Source organism: Biomphalaria glabrata, chromosome 6 (assembly GCF_947242115.1).
Source record: "Biomphalaria glabrata chromosome 6, xgBioGlab47.1, whole genome shotgun sequence".
Lineage (NCBI taxonomy): Eukaryota > Metazoa > Mollusca > Gastropoda > Planorbidae > Biomphalaria > Biomphalaria glabrata.
This window is the reverse complement of record NC_074716.1, coordinates 21,012,140-21,033,943: the sequence shown is the minus strand read 5'-3', so window position 1 is coordinate 21,033,943 and position 21,804 is coordinate 21,012,140. Positions and strand designations below refer to the sequence as shown.

General features: G+C 35.9%; 1 protein-coding gene across 5 annotated transcripts in view; it reads left to right on the top strand.

The window, feature by feature from the left end:
- Positions 1 to 14,417: 14,417 nt before the first annotated feature.
- The window catches only part of LOC106078357 (circularly permutated Ras protein 1-like), a 28,329-nt gene continuing 20,942 nt past the window's right edge, over positions 14,418 to 21,804 (top strand). The window contains exons 1-2 of one of the 5 annotated variants that reach the window (XM_056031843.1): positions 14,418 to 14,678; positions 20,792 to 20,846. The gene's annotated coding sequence lies outside the window, so the exon portion shown is untranslated. Of the gene's footprint in view, positions 14,679 to 20,543; positions 20,864 to 21,804 lie in introns of those variants that run through there. The other 4 variants (XM_056031842.1, XM_056031841.1, XM_056031840.1 and 1 more) reach the window with 4 other exon arrangements.

Below are 21,804 nucleotides of genomic sequence, written 5' to 3'. Positions count from 1 at the left end.
CGGCCTTTCGCTCATTATGACTCCCGCGAAAATTGCGTTCGCTGATTAGGTCCGACCCCATTGACTTGAATTATAAATTTAATAGCTGATTTGAAACAAAGAGTCAAATTTAGTTTTATCGCCCAATAGCTGAGGATTCCGCAGATGTTTTCATTTTTTAAATAAGTTTAGCCATTGCAGAGTTATAAATTCTAGACTAAAAACTGGCACAAAAGCGTTCGCCATTGGTCCTTTCCCATAGATCTAGATGTTTTTTCTAGCTAAGAAATGAATGTACTGAGTTTCTCCTGAGTGCTTGCACTTTCAATAATATAATATAATATAATATAATATAATATAATATAATATAATATAATATAATATAATATAATATAATATAGATCTATGTTACCGGTACTGTATTTTATCTTAAAACTTTATCGTGAAAATCCCCAATGTGTGCATAAATGGAATATTGTTAATATAACACATGGCAATTTATAATTTTCTATTCTATAGCTCTTTAACCCATTTTCACTGTTAGTGTCATATGTGTCGTCTTTAAATATGTTATTATTGCCAATAATAATATGGCGATATCATAAAAATATCGGACTTCGTATGCATTTTTCATTGAACCAGGATAAGGGAGAGAGCACTAGCTGTTAGACCATTAGACACTTATCTTAGAGACGCACTATATAGTGGACGGACTTCGAACGCGACATTTATACTTATAGTGACGTCTGCTAGGATTACTGGTATACTATTATAGTTTATTTAGTTATTATTATTCGGTTGGTGTTAGGAATTCAAGTTGACAATAATGACATATCTTAAAATTATTACTGACAGAGACTTGACTGTGGCCGTTCTGCCTTAAACTTTATTTAATAACGGTAGCCTACGGTCTGGTCTTGTTCATAAATACGGTAGTTTAAACGCATCTAATACCTGTACAAGAAACTCAAACAGGTAATAAAGTCATTGCGTGTGATTCAGTTATGAATACGTACAATATTAGCAATAATATAGCTCTAGTGTACACTTCTAACAGTAGGCCTATATTTAACGACTAAAAGGTGTTTTAAATAAACAAGCACATGTTTTACTAGTTCTTATTTCCCATTCTCATTCCAAAAACACTTCTATGTGCCAAACTTTTAAACATTGATTAAAACTATAATCTTGTTTTATGATCTCACATCCAGTTACTATTAATTCATTTTTCTAACCTTCTGTGCATCTATTCCTAAACTTTATTTGTTTCATGCTCAATGGAAAGAACATCAAGTGAAGCCAACTTTTACCTTGTGCCATAGAACTTCTTAAATATTTGTTTCTATCATGTTTCTATCAATCGCAACTTCGAAAATGACAGCTCTTCAGAACAAACTGTCACAGACTCACAGTCAAATTTAGAAATAACATGCATGCTGTGACAATGTTTAGAAAATTTGATGATAAAAGGTAGTTGTCTGTTGTTTTTTGTTTTGGTAGGTTTCTTTGAAGGACTGCATCTCTGAACAATATTCTTTGGTAATATCTTCTGGGAAAGATGAGACTAGAAGCATGGTGGCATCATATTGTCGTTTTACAATTGCAATGAAGCTGCATGAGCATTAATGACTGAAACTTGTTGACAATAATTGTGTATGTCCATTAAGTCTGTCGTGTAATTGAGAAACAATGACATCGATAGTTTGGTAAAATTTTGACTTTAAAAGTCTTTGCCTCTTGAATTATCTCTTCACTAAAAAATCGATAGAAGTGACAATTGGATCAACAATGCAAGTTTGAGATACTTCAAAAGTCTCACTTGTAGGCCTACACTCTCAGTCATTTCTCAAATAAGTTACTTCATTATAGATCATCTCCAGTTGACTCATAGTTTTATGTAGACCTTGCTGCTCATTTTTTCAAAATTTTTGACATTACGTTGATTGCGCTTACAATTTTGTAATCGACAGTATGCAGAACAATAGTGTCGAATTTTTCTAATTTTACCCAAAGTGCTGCAGCTTTCAGTCTTCATTTGGGGAGTATAGCATCAAAATAACTGAATCTCATTGCTGTTAGACCATGATTCCTTGATGACCACCTTGTAGGGCACATTTTGCTCTCCCTAATAGATTTAAGAAGCACCCAGCTTGATATTCTGTGAGCATAAAACACATACACATTTTTTTATCAAGTAGTACAGTGAACATAGAGCGCAAGCTGCTGCTTTTGTTGAAGCAATGTCTGATCGCTCTTTCCACGCATATTAGAAGCACCACCGTAGCCTCGGCTGTGCATTTACTTAATAAAATGATGATTTTTCAATACTTGGGGTATTTGCTCTGAATACTCCTGGTTCTCATAAATATGAAATCCTATCAATGGTTTTATTAACGTACAGAGGACGAAACAAACGTCATCCTCAATGGACAGTGGGATTAAGACCAGCCACTATTACAATAAACTTGATGAAAGCAGTGGAAGTCGTTGGCACACAGACTCTAGCTGAAAACACAGGTTAACGTTTAGAGGTAATTATAAAGTTTTGTTATAACATTTAGGAGATACCGTATTTGAAGGAACTTTTTTTTTTAAATTCACCTTTTACAAACATTTTTTTTCCTTTTTTTTGTGTGTCCTTATTAGGGCTCATGTGGTTTCCGATTGGTCGTTAGTTATGGGCACAAGCGCAATGAATCCCATTCGACTTGGTGCTACGCTACATGCTATAGACCCCTTATGGTCGTGGGCCAACACCTTCGATATAGAGGTTACGGAGGTCATGCGTGGGCCCGGGTTCATTGAACTCCTTCGTGCCATATGGATTATACGCCACTCCCTACATCCTTGCCCCAAACTTCACGCAGGACGGCGGGCAGGTCTCTAACCCGGGACCACCGAATATCGTGACCATCGAAAGACATTTTAGAGCGCATAACATACGACCAGGCAACCGTCCTTCTTTTGCCCCACTTCTTATTTCTCTAGTTCTTAAAATACAATAATCTAGTTTATTGCTTGAAAATACCTAGGCTAATTTTAAAAGTATAAATATTAAAGGAAAACTTTAAAAAAAAAAAAAGAGCACAAAAGGTGCAGGAAGTGCGGACCACACCGGGTGACACCCATCACGGGGTGACACCCAAGTGAAAAAATGCATTTTTGCTAAAACGGACAACTTTCTACAAATAAAATACTTATTATTATATTATTATATCTAGATAACCAAACAAGTCTATGCACGTTTGAACTATAAATACATATTTATATAGGCCTACATAATAGTTCAAATGTCCTCCTTCATGGTACAGTGGGAAGAGCACGAAGAAAAGGTCGTCCAAAGAAAAGCTGGAATGATCCGGCCTCTCTCTTGAAACAGCTGCAGATCGGAAAGAGAGAAGAGATTTGGTAACACGAACTGTCACAACACCCCTGTGACGAATGTCAATGGACAGGTAATGATGATTAATATAGTGAAACGGCATATATATTACCGATGTTTTAGAAATTAAATTAAGTATTAAATAATGTAACGTATTTCATCTTTTAAGTAAAACCTTTTTTTTTTTTTTTGGCGAAAGACCATAGCACCAAAATCGAATGTAAAGGTTCTTTTGAAAAAGACAATTCATTGCGATAACTAACGCGATTCAAAAGTTTACAACCGCCTTACGACAGAACGGATGGACAAATTGATACTGAACACGATGATAAACTTACGAATATCAAGCCCATTACCAACTTACACGCTCTATTGCCTCGAATTTCTATCATAATTCAGTATTGACCCATTCCATCCCTTTTTTAATTGAATTAGACCTGCAATCTTCTTACTAGGAGAAATAGTGTGTTGCAGACGCCAGATGAATGAGTTCCTTAAGCTCAGAAATTCAGAAAACGCTTGACGTCTTGAAGGCACAACTCTTGAAGGAACAAACTATCATCTCTTGAAGACACAACTATCATCTATTGAAGACACGAGTCTCTTGAAAGACATAATTATCATCTCTTTATATCACACAACTATCATCTCTTGAAGAAACAACTATCATCTAATGAAGACACGACTATCATGTCTTGAAAACAATGATCATCTCTTGAAGACTATCATCTTTTGAAAAAAAAATCATCTCTTGACATAATTATCTGTCACGTGATGTGTACGCGTCAATGTCATATATTTAAACCATAGACTTAGATATTATACTAGACTGAACATGGAGATTTTTTAACACTACAAAAAATGCCGTGAACTTATTTTAGAAAGTTGGAATCTGATGAAAGAAGCTTCTCGCGCTTAAAATTTTGCAACTAAGCCCGTCTCTATCCATTTTAAAAACACAACTCATAGGGGTACCACTGACCTCCTCATCACTGCTATACAACAATGCAACGTCCTTTGTTTAATTTGGTCCGACAGAGTTACATATATACATGTTTTTCGTATTGCCTACAGAGGAAGTGGGACATTGTTCTACTGTCAGGGTTTTTAAATGTCATTTCATAGTCTTCCAATACCTAAGAGCATCGTGCACTATCCTTTTTTAAACTGGGTTTTATTTGTGATGTTCTCATCTTTGTATTGTCTACTTGTGTGTCTTATGTTCTCATCCTTGTATTGTCTACTTGTGTGTCTTATGTTCTCATCCATGTATTGTCTACTTGTGTGTGTTATGTTCTCATCCTTGTATTGTCTACTTGTGTGTGTTATGTTCTCATCCTTGTATTGTCTACTTGTGTGTGTTATGTTCTCATCCTTGTATTGTCTACTTGTGTGTCTTATGTTCTCATCCTTGTATTGTCTACTTGTGTGTGTTATGTTCTCATCCTTGTATTGTCTACTTGTGTGTGTTATGTTCTCATCCTTGTATTGTCTACTTGTGTGTCTTATGTTCTCATCCTTGTATTGTCTACTTGTGTGTGTTATGTTCTCATCCTTGTATTGTCTACTTGTGTGTCTTATGTTCTCATACTTGTATTGTCTACCTGTGTGTGTTATGTTCTCATCCTTGTATTGTCTACGTGTGTGTCTTATGTTCTCATCCTTGTATTGTCTACTTGTGTGTGTTATGTTCTCATCCTTGTATTGTCTACTTGTGTGTGTTATGTTCTCATCCTTGTATTGTCTTCTTGTGTGTCTTATGTTCTCATCCTTGTATTGTCTACTTGTGTGTCTTATGTTCTCATCCTTGTATTGTCTACTTGTGTGTCTTATGTTCTCATCCTTGTATTGTCTACTTGTGTGTCTTATGTTCTCATCCTTGTATTGTCTACTTGTGTGTGTTATGTTCTCATCCTTGTATTGTCTACTTGTGTGTGTTATGTTCTCATCCTTGTATTGTCTACTTGTGTGTCTTATGTTCTCATCCTTGTATTGTCTACTTGTGTGTGTTATGTTCTCATCCTTGTATTGTCTACTTGTGTGTCTTATGTTCTCATCCTTGTATTGTCTACGTGTGTGTCTTATGTTCTCATCCTTGTATTGTCTACTTGTGTGTGTTATGTTTTTTTGTTTTTTTTTTCAAAATGGCGCTGCAATGCAATTTGTGCTTTCATTATTCATTATTATTTCTTTGCTGGATGTAGGCCTGTATTGAATGTTCTTTTGTAATCAGTTATGCAGATGAAGACTTCTGTTTTCAAGGTGGGCTCCACAATGAGTATTTACATTAAACGTTTTACTAGATCTAGACTTGTTCAACTTTGGTTATTTGGTTAGAAATAAAAGAAGAAAAATGGCGAGCCAAGATGGCGGCCGTTCTAGTACTAGATCTATTCATTATAGTAAAGATCAACTCCTCGGACTTCGTTCAAAGAGGAAGCCTCTTCCACCGTGTTATGCACATATAAATTGTTTCTACCCTCCCTCTATTAGTACAAGGAAAAGAGGGAAAAAAGGAGGACTACGGCAAAGACTGAGAAGAAGAGGGTTTCGCCCACCACTTCCTACGATTATTCTAGCTAACGTCCGCTCAATAAGAAATAAAGTGGATGAGATATGTGCCCATATACGCTACGACCACGTAATTAGGGAATGTTGTCTATTGGCTTTTACTGAGACATGGTTAGAGGAGGATGACAACGACAGCCTGATTGCTATTGTTGGTTTCTCTTGCGTGAGATCTGACAGAACGGCTGAGTCTAAGAAGAAGAATGGTGGGGGGCTTTGTGTGTACATCAACCTCAAATACTGTACCAACTACACGGTTAAAAAGAGAATGTGCTGTCCGGATCTAGAACTACTGGCGCTCTCATTGAGACCTTTTTATTTGCCACGTGACTTTGGTGTTATTTACATAGTCCTGGTTTATGTTCCGCCTACAGCCAAAACGGAAGTTGCAGCTGCAATAATCGCTGACGTAGTGCATGAGTTTCAGACAAGGTCACCGGACGCACCAGTAGTTATACTGGGTGATTTTAATAAATGCACCTTGAAGGTTGACCTACCCACCTTCTATCAACACATTTCATGTCCGACAAGAGAAAACAGAACTCTGGACTTATGTTATTGTAACATCAAAGGAGCATTCACATCTCGTGAAAAGCCACCACTAGGATCATTGGACCACAAAACAATACAACTGCTGCCTACTTACCGTACAAAACTTAAAGAAGGAAAAATCATTCAAAAAAACGTACAAGAATGGACGCAAGACAATATTCTCAAACTACAGGGATGTCTAGACTGCACAGACTGGAATTTGTTCAAAGAGACCACTTCAAATCTGGTAGAATGGGTCGAATCAGTGACAAATTACATCAGATTCTGTGAAAACATGTGTGTCAGCACTAAGAGCATCAAGATATACCCCAACAATAAACCATGGGTCACTGCAAAAATAAAACGGGAAATAATCAAAAAGAAAAGAGCATTTATGAGTGGCGATGGGCTGGTGGGCCTGATGGAATAAAAGGGCGAATCTTAAAAGAATGTGCTGAACAACTAGCTGAACCTTTCCAAGATATTTTTTCTACTTCATTACTAAACCATGAGATACTACCTGTGTGGAAGTCATCTATAATTGTACCTGTGCCAAAGGTTTCCAAACCGAAGGAAATGAATGACTATAGACCTGTTTCACTTACTTACATTGTGTCTAAATGTTTAGAAAAATTGGTTTAAATGTTTCTTCTGAATGATCTTTGTAATACGTTAGACCCTTTACAATTTGCTTACCAAAAGGGTAAAGGTGTAGACGATGCCATCCTAAAGATTTTAAATTGTGTCTACAAACATCTGGACTTACCGAACACTTATGTAAGATTGTTCTTTATTGATTTCTCATCAGCTTTTAACACTATACAACTTCATTTACTCATTGAAAAGATGAAAGCGTTGCAGATTAGTCCATACATAGGCCTAATACTATGGGCTAATGAATTTTTGACCCAGAGAGCTCAGAGGGTTAGGGTAAACAATGTTATATCTAATGAACGCATAGTTAACACAGGGGCGCCCCAGGGGGCTGTGACATCGCCATTGTGGTTCATTTTGTACACCAATGATTTTCAATCCGATAGTTCTTGTTGCTCCTTCACAAAATTTGCTGATGATGCGGCTTTTCTTGCCCTGCTCTCAGAGAGCTCAGACGTAAATGAGTATTTCAAAGAATTAGAACACATTGAGGAATACTGTAAAGATAATTTTTTATTATTAAATGTAAAAAAACCCAAAGAAATGATAATCGATTTTCGCAGGGACAAGAAGAAAAATGATATTGTTTCTGTAGCTGGAGAGACTATTGAAATTGTGCAAACCTTTAAATACCTTGGTACTATCCTAGACAATAAACTAAATTTTACTGCAAATACTGATTAGGCAAAAAAGGGCAGCAAAGATTACGACTACGAAGAAAACTGTCCTCGTTTAATGTTAGCGAAAAGGCCTTGGCTATGTTTTATCACGCTCACATCTGCAATATTTTCAGTTTCAATATCACTGCCTGGTATGGCAATCTGAGCATTAAAAATAGGAATAAACTTAATAGAATCCTCAATGCTGCTGGCAAAATCATTGGCAAAAAACAAACCCCATTTGGGCAGTTGTTTGAGACAAACATCTATAAAAAAGCTAACAAGATCCTAGAAATAAAGAATCACCCTTTGTGTCAGGATTTTGTGATTTTACCATCACAAAAGAGATACAAGACACCGATAGCAAAGACAAACAGACACAAACACTCTTTTGTTCCCCTGGCAATCAAATCATTAAATAAGAACAATCTGGTATTAACTTTGTCACATGTAAATTATGAGTGATTCTGGTGTGAATGTACACTTTGGTTTCTTATAGTTATAATGTTTTTTGTTTGGTGTAATGCACAAATTGTAAGACAAATTTCTTTACGGATAATAAAGATTATTATTATTATTATTATTATTATTATCCTTGTATTGTCTACTTGTGTGTCTTATGTTCTCATCCTTGTATTGTCTACTTGTGTGTCTTATGTTCTCATCCTTGTATTGTCTACTTGTGTGTCTTATGTTCTCATCCTTGTATTGTCTACTTGTGTGTGTTATGTTCTCATCCTTGTATTGTCTACTTGTGTGTCTTATGTTCTCATCCTTGTATTGTCTACTTGTGTGTGTTATGTACTCATCCTTGTATTGTCTACTTGTGTGTCTTATGTTCTCATCCTTGTATTGTCTACTTGTGTGTGTTATGTTCTCATCCTTGTATTGTCTACTTGTGTGTGTTATGTTCAACTCCTTCTATTGTCTACTTGTGTGTGTTATGTTCTCATCCTTGTATTGTCTACTTGTGTGTCTTATGTTCTCATCCTTGTATTGTCTACTTGTGTGTGTTATGTTCTCATCCTTGTATTGTCTACTTGTGTGTGTTATGTTCTCATCCTTGTATTGTCTACTTGTGTGTGTTATGTTCTCATCCTTGTATTGTCTACTTGTGTGTCTTATGTTCTCATCCTTGTATTGTCTACTTGTGTGTCTTATGTTCTCATCCTTGTATTGTCTACTTGTTGTGTTATGTTCTCATCCTTGTATTGTCTACTTGTGTGTGTTATGTTCTCATCCTTGTATTGTCTACTTGTGTGTCTTATGTTCTCATCCTTGTATTGTCTACTTGTGTGTGTTATGTTCTCATTCTTGTATTGTCTACTTGTGTGTCTTATGTTCTCATCCTTGTATTGTCTACTTGTGTGTGTTATGTTCTCATCCTTGTATTGTCTACTTGTGTGTGTTATGTTCTCATCCTTGTATTGTCTACTTGTGTGTGTTATGTTCTCATCCTTGTATTGTCTACTTGTGTGTGTTTTGTTCTCATCCTTATATTGTCTACTGGTGTGTCTTATGTTCTTATCCTTATATTTTCCACTTGTGTGTCTTATGTTCTCATCCTTGTATTGTCCACTTGTGTGTCTTATATTCTCATCCTTGTATTGTCTACTTGTGTGTCTTATGTTCTCATCCTTGTATTGTCTACTTGTGTGTGTTATGTTCTCATACTTGTATTGTCTACTTGTGTGTCTTATGTTCTCATCCTTGTATTGTCTACTTGTGTGTGTTATGTTCTCATCCTTGTATTGTCTACTTGTATGTGTTATGTTCTCATCCTTGTATTGTCTACTTGTGTGTGTTATGTTCTCATCCTTGTATTGTCTACTTGTGTGTGTTATGTTCTCATCCTTGTATTGTCTACCTGTGTGTCTTATGTTCTCATCCTTGTATTGTCTACTTGTGTGTGTTATGTTCTCATCCTTGTATTGTCTACTTGTGTTTTATGTTCTCATCCTTGTATTGTCTACTTGTGTGTGTTATGTTCTCATCTTTGTATTGTCTACTTGTGTGTCTTATGTTCTCATCCTTGTATTGTCTACTTGTGTGTCTTATGTTCTCATCCTTGTATTGTCTACTTGTGTGTGTTATGTTATCATACTTGTATTGTCTACTTGTGTGTCTTATGTTATCATACTTGTATTGTCTACTTGTGTGTGTTATGTTCTCATCCTTGTATTGTCTACTTGTGTGTGTTATGTTCTCATCCTTGTATTGTCTACTGGTGTGTCTTATGTTCTCATCCTTCTATTTTCCACTTGTGTGTGTTATGTTCTCATCCTTGTATTGTCTACTTGTGTGTCTTATGTTCTCATCCTTGTATTGTCTACTTGTGTGTCTTATGTTCTCATCCTTGTATTGTCTACTTGTGTGTCTTATGTTCTCATCCTTGTATTGTCTACTGGTGTGTCTTATGTTCTCATCCTTCTATTTTCCACTTGTGTGTGTTATGTTCTCATCCTTGTATTGTCTACTTGTGTGTCTTATGTTCTCATCCTTGTATTGTCTACTTGTGTGTCTTATGTTCTCATCCTTGTATTGTCTATTTGTGTGTGTTATGTTCTCATCCGTGTATTGTCTACTGGTGTGTGTTATGTTCTCATCCTTGTATTGTCCACTTGTGTGTGTGATGTTCTCATCCTTGTATTGTCTACTTGTGTGTGTTATGTTCTCATCCTTGTATTGTCTACTTGTGTGTCTTATGTTCTCATCCTTGTATTGTCTACTTGTGTGTGTTATGTTCTCATACTTGTATTGTCTACTTGTGTGTGTTATGTTCACATCCTTGTATTGTCTACTTGTGTGTCTTATGTTCTCATCCTTGTATTGTCTACTTGTGTGTCTTATGTTCTCATCCTTGTATTGTCTACTTGTGTGTGTTATGTTCTCATCCTTGTATTGTCTACTTGTGTGTCTTATGTTCTCATCCTTGTATTGTCTACTTGTGTGTGTGATGTTCTCATCCTTGTATTGTCTACTTGTGTGTGTTATGTTCTCATCCTTGTATTGTCTACTTGTGTGTGTTATGTTCTCATCCTTGTATTGTCTAATGGTGTGTCTTATGTTCTCATCCTTGTATTGTCTACTTGTGTGTCTTATGTTCTCATCCTTGTATTGTCTACTTGTGTGTCTTATGTTCTCATCCTTGTATTGTCTACTTGTGTGTCTTATGTTCTCATCCTTGTATTGTCTACTTGTGTGTCTTATGTTCTCATCCTTGTATTGTCTACTTGTGTGTCTTATGTTCTCATCCTTGTATTGTCTACTTGTGTGTGTTATGTTCTCATACTTGTATTGTCTACTTGTGTGTGTTATGTTCTCATCCTTGTATTGTCTACTTGTGTGTCTTATGTTCTCATACTTGTATTGTCTACTTGTGTGTCTTATGTTCTCATCCTTGTATTGTCTACTTGTGTGTCTTATGTTCTCATCCTTGTATTGTCTACTTGTGTGTCTTATGTTCTCATCCTTGTATTGTCTACTTGTGTGTGTTATGTTCTCATCCTTGTATTGTCTACTTGTGTGTGTTATGTTCTCATCCTTGTATTGTCTACTTGTGTGTGTGATGTTCTCATCCTTGTATTGTCTACTTTTGTGTGTGATGTTCTCATCCTTGTATTGTCTGCTTGTGTGTGTTATGTTCTCATCCTTGTATTGTCTACTGGTGTGTCTTATGTTCTCATCCTTCTATTTTCCACTTGTGTGTCTTATGTTCTCATCCTTCTATTTTCCACTTGTGTGTCTTATGTTCTCATCCTTGTATTGTCTACTTGTGTGTCTTATGTTCTCATCCTTGTATTGTCTACTTGTGTGTCTTATGTTCTCATCCTTGTATTGTCTATTTGTGTGTGTTATGTTCTCATCCGTGTATTGTCTACTGGTGTGTGTTATGTTCTCATCCTTGTATTGTCCACTTGTGTGTGTGATGTTCTCATCCTTGTATTGTCTACTTGTGTGTCTTATGTTCTCATCCTTGTATTGTCTACTTGTGTGTCTTATGTTCTCATCCTTGTATTGTCTACTTGTGTGTGTTATGTTCTCATACTTGTATTGTCTACTTGTGTGTGTTATGTTCACATCCTTGTATTGTCTACTTGTGTGTCTTATGTTCTCATCCTTGTATTGTCTACTTGTGTGTCTTATGTTCTCATCCTTGTATTGTCTACTTGTGTGTGTTATGTTCTCATCCTTGTATTGTCTACTTGTGTGTCTTATGTTCTCATCCTTGTATTGTCTACTTGTGTGTCTTATGTTCTCATCCTTGTATTGTCTACTTGTGTGTGTTATGTTCTCATCCTTGTATTGTCTACTTGTGTGTGTTATGTTCTCATCCTTGTATTGTCTAATGGTGTGTCTTATGTTCTCATCCTTGTATTGTCTACTTGTGTGTCTTATGTTCTCATCCTTGTATTGTCTACTTGTGTGTCTTATGTTCTCATCCTTGTATTGTCTACTTGTGTGTCTTATGTTCTCATCCTTGTATTGTCTACTTGTGTGTGTTATGTTCTCATCCTTGTATTGTCTACTTGTGTGTCTTATGTTCTCATCCTTGTATTGTCTACTTGTGTGTCTTATGTTCTCATCCTTGTATTGTCTACTTGTGTGTGTTATGTTCTCATCCTTGTATTGTCTACTTGTGTCTGTTTTGTTCTCATACTTGTATTGTCTACTTGTGTGTGTTATGTTCTCATCCTTGTATTGTCTACTTGTGTGTCTTATGTTCTCATACTTGTATTGTCTACTTGTGTGTCTTATGTTCTCATCCTTGTATTGTCTATTTGTGTGTGTTATGTTCTCATCCGTGTATTGTCTACTGGTGTGTGTTATGTTCTCATCCTTGTATTGTCCACTTGTGTGTGTGATGTTCTCATCCTTGTATTGTCTACTTGTGTGTGTTATGTTCTCATCCTTGTATTGTCTACTTGTGTGTCTTATGTTCTCATCCTTGTATTGTCTACTTGTGTGTGTTATGTTCTCATACTTGTATTGTCTACTTGTGTGTGTTATGTTCACATCCTTGTATTGTCTACTTGTGTGTCTTATGTTCTCATCCTTGTATTGTCTACTTGTGTGTCTTATGTTCTCATCCTTGTATTGTCTACTTGTGTGTGTTATGTTCTCATCCTTGTATTGTCTACTTGTGTGTCTTATGTTCTCATCCTTGTATTGTCTACTTGTGTGTCTTATGTTCTCATCCTTGTATTGTCTACTTGTGTGTGTTATGTTCTCATCCTTGTATTGTCTACTTGTGTGTGTTATGTTCTCATCCTTGTATTGTCTAATGGTGTGTCTTATGTTCTCATCCTTGTATTGTCTACTTGTGTGTCTTATGTTCTCATCCTTGTATTGTCTACTTGTGTGTCTTATGTTCTCATCCTTGTATTGTCTACTTGTGTGTGTTATGTTCTCATCCTTGTATTGTCTACTTGTGTGTCTTATGTTCTCATCCTTGTATTGTCTACTTGTGTGTCTTATGTTCTCATCCTTGTATTGTCTACTTGTGTCTGTTTTGTTCTCATACTTGTATTGTCTACTTGTGTGTGTTATGTTCTCATCCTTGTATTGTCTACTTGTGTGTCTTATGTTCTCATCCTTGTATTGTCTACTTGTGTGTCTTATGTTCTCATCCTTGTATTGTCTACTTGTGTGTGTTATGTTCTCATCCTTGTATTGTCTACTTGTGTGTGTTATGTTCTCATCCTTGTATTGTCTACTTGTGTGTGTTATGTTCTCATCCTTGTATTGTCTACTTGTGTGTGTGATGTTCTCATCCTTGTATTGTCTACTTGTGTGTGTTATGTTCTCATCCTTGTATTGTCTACTGGTGTGTGTTATGTTCTCATCCTTGTATTGTCTACTTGTGTGTGTGATGTTCTCATCCTTGTATTGTCTACTTGTGTGTCTTATGTTTTCATCCTTGTATTGTCTACTTGTGTGTCTTATGTTCTCATCCTTGTATTGTCTACTTGTGTGTGTTATGTTCTCATACTTGTATTGTCTACTTGTGTGTGTTATGTTCTCATCCTTGTATTGTCTACTTGTGTGTGTGATGTTCTCATCCTTGTATTGTCTACTTGTGTGTGTGATGTTCTCATCCTTGTATTGTCTACTTTTGTGTGTGATGTTCTCATCCTTGTATTGTCTACTTGTGTGTCTTATGTTCTCATCCTTGTATTGTCTACTGGTGTGTGTTATGTTCTCATCCTTGTATTGTCTACTTGTGTGTGTGATGTTCTCATCCTTGTATTGTCTACTTGTGTGTGTTATGTTCTCATCCTTGTATTGTCTACTTGTGTGTGTATGACGAGAAAATTTATAACTTCATAAAAAAAATCGTTGTAATATAGTTACATTTTAAACATTTGGATTACCATTCTTATCTTAAAATGGTTTAAATCTTAACATTCATTTTTTGATCCACCTCTACTTTTTCTTTCTATGTCAATACACGTTACAAAAGATCAGGACTTTAAGTAATGAAAATCGCCTATATTAACTATAACCTAATATAGCTCAATCACAGACCTATATATATTTATATAGGTCTGTGAGCTCAATATATATAGAACTATAGAACAAGATGACAGAAGTAACGGGAATTCGTGTCCCATCCACTGGTTATGTAGACTCTATGTATAGTAGTCATACTGTCGTAGACATAGATATTTTAAGGCACTATAAATAGATACTCTGTATCTAATGTAATAGCTTATTGAGTTTTAAATAACAAGCTTTTCCGAAAGTTTAATAAAGAAAAAAAAACACAGTCAAACTAATATTCTTACACCCAAGAGGATAACAGGAAGTCAACGAAAGGGACTTTAGTCATTCGTTTTAGCTATTGGATTTCAAATGCCCCCGGTACTACCAAATAATTGGTACAGATTAAGATAAAGAATTAGGTACGTTTGTTTTTCAGATAATATATTTTATTTGCAAAGGGGCGACATTAAAAAAATATAAGAAATAAATAAACCGAGTTTCTTTGATTCTTTATGTTACATGTTGAAAGTATAATCTTATAAATTACAGACGTTACTTCAAAGGGAAAAAATGCGTATCCATATAGGCCTATATTGACAGTGACAACCATTAATACTAAAGGTACAGTAGTCGATTCCTCCTCTGCTAATTTCATAATTATCTATTGGATTATTTATTTTAAGAGCGAAAAAAAGGGGGAGGGGGAAAAACTGGATCATAGTATCGATTAACATGCATGACTATATCGTTTGGTACATGAAATGCGTAGGACGTAATTATCTTCTTTTTTTTTTTTTTGAAGTAACGTCTGTAATATTTAAGCATGATTTAAGATAAAAAGATAAAATTCCGATGAGTGTGAACTAGAGAAATTTCCAATTATTAATATAGAATCACGTCAAGGGAAATTCCCGCTTTCTTAAAAAATTGCGCTTTGTAAAATAAAAGTGGTTCTCAAAGAAATTTCAATTAAATAAAACATGAATCAATAAAAAAATATCCACTTACTCAATTAATTATTGTACATTATTGATAGATATAGTTTTAAGTTTATAGTTCTTCCCCTTTGGATAAGCTTTTTTTTTTTAAAGGATCTTCTATCTCTACTTATAATTCTCTTCATGGCTCAAGTGTTTGGACGAGACGAAGTAAGAAGAAGTAAAGGAAAGATCACTCTCTTATTTCTGCGATAGTCACCCCACGAAAAAAAAAAAAAAAAACAAGAGGGGGAGAACAAGTATTCACCGGTCACTACGGATGGCTGCCTGGTCGTGCGGTTGCGCGCTGGACTGTCGTTTGGATTTATCGATAGTCCCGGGTTTAAACCCTGCACGCTCCCACCCCCCTTCGTCCTGCGGGAGGTTTGGATTAGGAAGTAAATTATCGTCAACTCTGAAGGGGCCGAGTTTGGGTAGGGAAGCGGATAATAAGCGGATAATAAGTGAAATTTAAGAGTTTGTATTAGAAAATACCCCAAAATGACAATTTTTGTCTATATATTCCGTATATTTTAACGACTTTTTCGTATCTTTTGTAATTTCGGGAGATTTCCAGGAGCTCCTGGTAAATCGACAGGAGGGCGCGGGAAATCTGTTTTAAGTTATAAAATGGTTTAAGTTAATTATGTAGGCCTATACACCTTGAATTAGCGCGGGTCCTATAAAAGTGAGGGGCCCACTGCGGTCGCATCTAGGTTGCAGTGGCCTAAGACCGGCCCTGCAAAATAGCGGCGTATGCTACGCCGCCGGTCGACTATTTTTTTATATTTTTTATATTTTGCTTGGTCATGGTAAACCAGTCATACAGACTAAAAACTCAAAATATCTTAGTGTAACAATAAATGAAAAGTTATCATAGAACCCCATATTGATGAAATTATTAAAAAATCTAGCAAAACATTAGGGTTAATTAAAAGAATTTTTTACCAATCAAACAAAAACATACAACTAAAATGCCGTCTTACTTTAGTTAGGCCAATATTAGAATATGCATCCTCTGTTTTGGATCCCTCAACTCAAGAAAACATTAAGAAACTGGAACAGACACGAAATAGAGCAGTGAGATTCATAACAAACGGATATTCGAATTTGATTAGACTAACATCATTAGATAATTTTCAATCACTAAACTTAGAGACACTTCAGGATCCTAACCCCCGCCATAAATATTGCTTATGTGTGTCTGTTTACCTAATTATTCTTTATTATATTCTGACCTTCATTCTTTTGGAAAGTGTGACCTTCATTCTTTTGGAAAATGTGAGCTTCATTCTTTCGGAAAACGTGTATTTTTAATGTACCATAGAATAGGTTCTTCCTGCAGTTAGTGGAAAAACTGTAAACACCCCCCGCCCTTGCCAGCCAGGAGTCTGGGGGTACTGGCGGATCCAGAACTTTGGAGTGGGGGGGGCGATTTTTTTTCCAAACCCTAACCCTAACGCCGAGTAAACCCTAACCCTATGCATAAACGTGCGTACAGTATATATATATGAGAATAAAATAGAGCATTGTTTCTCAACCTTCGGCGAAAAAATAAAAAAAGTCATGTTGAGGCCTTTCTCTTGCAAGCTTGGGGGTCTGGGGGAGCGCTGTAAGATTCCCCAGTGGGGTTCGGGGCGAAGCCCCGACGCAAAAAGCGTTTTTTTTTTTGCATTTTTTAATGCAGAAACGCATCCTTCTGACATCTACAACTCATTATTTATCAGTGGGGTTCGGGGCGACGCCCCGACGCCAAAAGCTATTTCTTGCATTCTTCACTGAAGAAACGCATTCTCCTGACATTTATATAGCTCATTATTTATCAGTGGGGTTCGGAGCGAAGCCCCGACCCAAAAAGCATTTTCTTGCATTCTTCACTGCATAAACACATTTTCCCTACATCTACAGCTCATTATTTATCAGTGGGGTTCGGGGCGAAGCCCCGACGCAAAAGGTGTTTTCTTGCATTCTTCATTGCAGAAACTCATTCTCCTGACATTTATAGGTCATTATTCATCAGTGGGGTTCGGGTCAATCACGAAAAGCGTTTTCTTACATTCTTCACTGAAGAAAAGCATTCTTCTTCACAAAAGCTCATTATTCATCCTATAATAAAGGACCTTTCGAATAATGTTTAAAACTATTCTAATATAAATTTTTAGGCCCATAATACATTGCAAAATAAACCGATTTGTTCCTTGAAAAGATAAGATACCCCACATCTTTAGATTAAGGCTTTGAGGATCGCTGCCGAAAAAAAATTATTCCATAAATAATATTCAATAAAATTCAAGCATAAATTGTGAGTTATAGTCCAAAACTTATTTAACTAGAAAAATATCAGATTGAGTAAATGTTGGAAAAAACCGACTAGGAAAAGATTATCTGGGTTTAGAACTCATCTCAATCGTGACTCTTATACTGAAAAATTTCGTTTGAATTATAACTTTTCCAAAGCAAAGTTTTTCTTAAAATAATTATGATAAATTCATGTGAAATTACATAAACTCTGTATGGAAAGGGTAGGGGCGATAGAGTGAAAATGATTAATCCTCACTCCTTTTTATAATTTCTGCTAATGATTGCATTTGGCATTAAAGAATAGGGTTGGGGCGACTCGATATAAGAATTTAACTTTATAGCAAGTATAAATTATATTAGTGACAGACTTTTTTAAATTTTGTAATTTCTTAACTATAATACAAAAAGAAAAAGTATTGGTTTGTCCCATGGGGGGAAGGTGATTGCATGTATCGCCCCTCCCACCTGGTACAACCCTTTTTCATTTTATATTTACTAATGATAAAATTTGAGATTAGAGTGTGGTGCGACATAATATACAATGGGTTCACGTAGTTTATATTATATACATATTCAACTAATTAAAAATAGGACCGCCCCCACCCACTCAGAGGGCTAGAGTGGGGAGGGCAGTACATGCGATCGCCCCCCCCTTACCCCACCGAATCGGCAAAAATACCTGAAGGAGAGCGACATAATATAAAATGTATATATTAATTCAACTAATTTTGTTCACAAACTATGATTTCTTAGAAAAGTAGGACCGCCCCCCCTACTCAAATGTTTTAGGTGGGAAGGGCAGTAGAGGTATTCGAGCCCCACCCCATCGGCTAACAGGGGAACGACATAATATAAAGGTTAAAATATCAATAACAAGTTTTAATCATATAAATATTCAATTGATTCTGTTAGCAAACCGTGATTTCTACATATAAATTGGACCGCCCCCTCCACTCGAAAGTTTAAGGGGGGGGGGGCAGAATTGATGCCATCGCCCCCTCCCGACCCCACCATATCGACAAACATACTAAGGGGGGGGGGGCGAAATAATCTAAAAATAGGTTTAAATATAAATAATTAGTAGATATTATTAACATAAGTAATAAATTCGTGTACAAATTGTGTGAATTCTATGCTAAAATTCGTCCGCCCCCACTTCGGGGGGGGGGGGGTCGATCGCCCCTACCGCCCCCCCCCCTGGATCCGCCAGTGTCTGGGGGACGCTGTGAGCTCCCATGGCAGAGAATGGGACAGAGCCCCAGCACCAAGCACTATTTCCGGTATTTAAAACCAACAAAAAATGCATATTCTGAGGTATATCTACAGTGCATTATCCCGCTGTTAAAAAGTTTTAGTTCAAAAACCATATCTGCTATTCTCTGCACTTTAATAATGGAGCCCAACAACTGGTAGAAATGTGTAACCCCTCTTGACTATACGCTCATAGAGTTTGGTGACTGTAGTTTGCTTTACATTTTATATCGAAAAAGGAAGTTTTAAAGTAAAAACCCCCTTGGCTACGCTCATAGAATTATTCTGTCTGTAGTATGCATTAATTTTATATTGAAGAGTTGTCTTAGCTTCAAACCCTGCTGGAAGTGGGTTATAAGCTCAAAACGCTGTGGAGGGGAGTTTTAACCTAAAGCCCTCTGGAGGGTTTTTTAAAACTCAAAATTTTAACCCCTCTTATAGGCTATTACACGCTCATAGAAACTGGTGACTTTTGTATGCTTTAGTCTTATATCGAAGAGGGGGTTTATCGTAAAAAAAATTTTGGAGGGTGTTCTAAACTCCACATCCCCCTTGGCTATGCTCATGAAATTTGGTGACTGTCGTTTGCATGATTTTTTGTTTTATAGAAGAGGGGGTTTTAACCTCAAAACCCACTGAAGGGGGTTATGATTAGACTAACTAAATTTAACCGTGTATAGTCAGCATGGGCGTAGCCAGGGACCCCCCCCCCCCGAAATGAAATCCCCCACCCCCGCAGGGGGGATTGGAATTAAGTGACTGGTTTTTTCTTTTGATTTTGTTTATTTTAGGTGAGATTTTAATACTAAACCATCACTTGCCCCAGCACAGCGCCAATGGTTTTTGAGTTTAAAACCATTACCAGGGGGTTTTAAGTTTAAAACTCCTTACCTGGGGGTTTTGAGTTCAAAACCCCTGCTCAAAGTTACTGGCTTAGGTGCCAGTTACTCACCTTCGCCCCTTCTTTCCTGTTAGTGAAAACAGTTCTGCGGAAAAACTATCGGAGTTTCCCTTTAATATTTGAGCCACACGTAAAAGATCAAGAAATACACGAGATACTGCGCTTGCGAAAACTTTTACAATGATACACAAGGCAAATTAATTACTTGATTAATTAATATTTAATGTTTATGATTATATCATAGAACAACAAATTCCTATATGAAACATAATATCCATAGCAATGGATAATAGACGTGCAAAAAAAAAGGCAACATTTCCAGTGTGTTCGGTAATTCCAGTAATAAATATTAATTGTTATTTTAATTGGTTTAAATTTGAATTTTACGAATACAAAAAGCCTAGATGTTTGTAGAATATGTTTTACATGTTTCGGATGTTCCTTCAGAGTTGAAGATAGTTTACCTCCTAGTCCAAACCTCCTGCAGGACGACGGGGGATGGGAGCGGGCAGGGTTTGAACCCTCGACCGTCGATAAATCCGAACGACAGTCCAGTGCGCAAACCGCACGACCAGGCAGCCATCTGTAACTTTAAATGTAGCTTTAAATTACTTTTTCATTCTTATACTCACTACAGTTAGAAATTAGTTTTAAAAAATGGAGTTGATGAATTTGCAAAAATGCAATATACCGGGTAAGTTAAGCAGGGGGTCTACCGAAAACCACAAAACATGGCAAGGGATCTAGGAGATAAAAAAGTTTGGGAACCACTGAATCTAGATTCTAAATATAAAATCGGGGAAAATAATTTTGACATGAATATTCTCTAATGTGCCGTAGATCTAGATCTTCTATATAATTATATTATATAGGCTACCAACGTCCAACGTTAAAAATAATAGGTTTATCAGTTTATGAATTTGATAAACCAACTTGATCAGTTTATCTACAGTTTGATTTACATTGTTATATTGATTTGATGTACGATATATACTAGATCTAGATTTAGATCTTCCTAGAATCTTAATAAAATTTATTTAATCTTTCTTGTTCGAATATTTCCTGTCAGTAGTGTCAGTGTCACTGGTTACACTGGTATCAGTGTCAGAAGAGACTCATCACTCAACTCAAGAGAAGAGTGTGTCAACCTGGACTAGGTGGAGTATTACTATTGGCAAGTATTGGAGTCTAGATCTAGATCTAATTCTAACTAATCATAGTTACTTATCGAAGCTTAGATTTACTAGATTTATGATTATGAATAATGAATAGACTATTATGACTATAGACATATCTAGAGTTCTGTTCTAGACTCTAGACTCGCCATGTCTATGGCTATCATGTCATAGACACTATGTCATACTCATAGGTAGGCCTACTAGTATGCTGTATAGATTATAGATCTAGCTTTGTCTAGATCTAAATCGAAGTCATACTAGTCGATCATAGTCTTACGACTTAAGTCATATTATAAATAGATCTATATAACTAGTAATTAAATTTATTAGTAATTATAATAAAAGTCCAGGTTTCTTCGGACTAGGTGATATTAATAAATTTAATTAATCTACAAACAATCTACATCAATATTATTTACATTATTATTATGATATTGACATCTAATTCTAATCATCTATAACTACTAGGCCTACTACTAATACTATTAATTGTTACTAAACTAGTAACAAACTATATATATTTATATATATTCATATTGTCTATAGTTTCGATCTATGTAAAATACAAAATCTATACAAATTTATAGATATGCGTATATATTTAGATAGGCTACATAAGATATATAGATCTATTATATAATATAAATCTAGATTTAGATTATGATCATTATATTCAGTATTCTCCAGAGGCGTCACTAGGGGGGTGCGGTCCGCACCAGGTTACACCCGTTAGGGGGGTGACACCCAAGTGAAAAAAAAATTCACTTTTAAAATAACTGACAATTTAAAAGAAAGTAAGTGTCAGTGGCTATATATTGTTACATGTTATTCACAATTAATAAACAGATCTATATATATTTTTAAAAATATTTCGGCTAAACATATTTATATTTTTTTATGAAACTCTACAAATTGTCCAAAACGTTACATCATACTT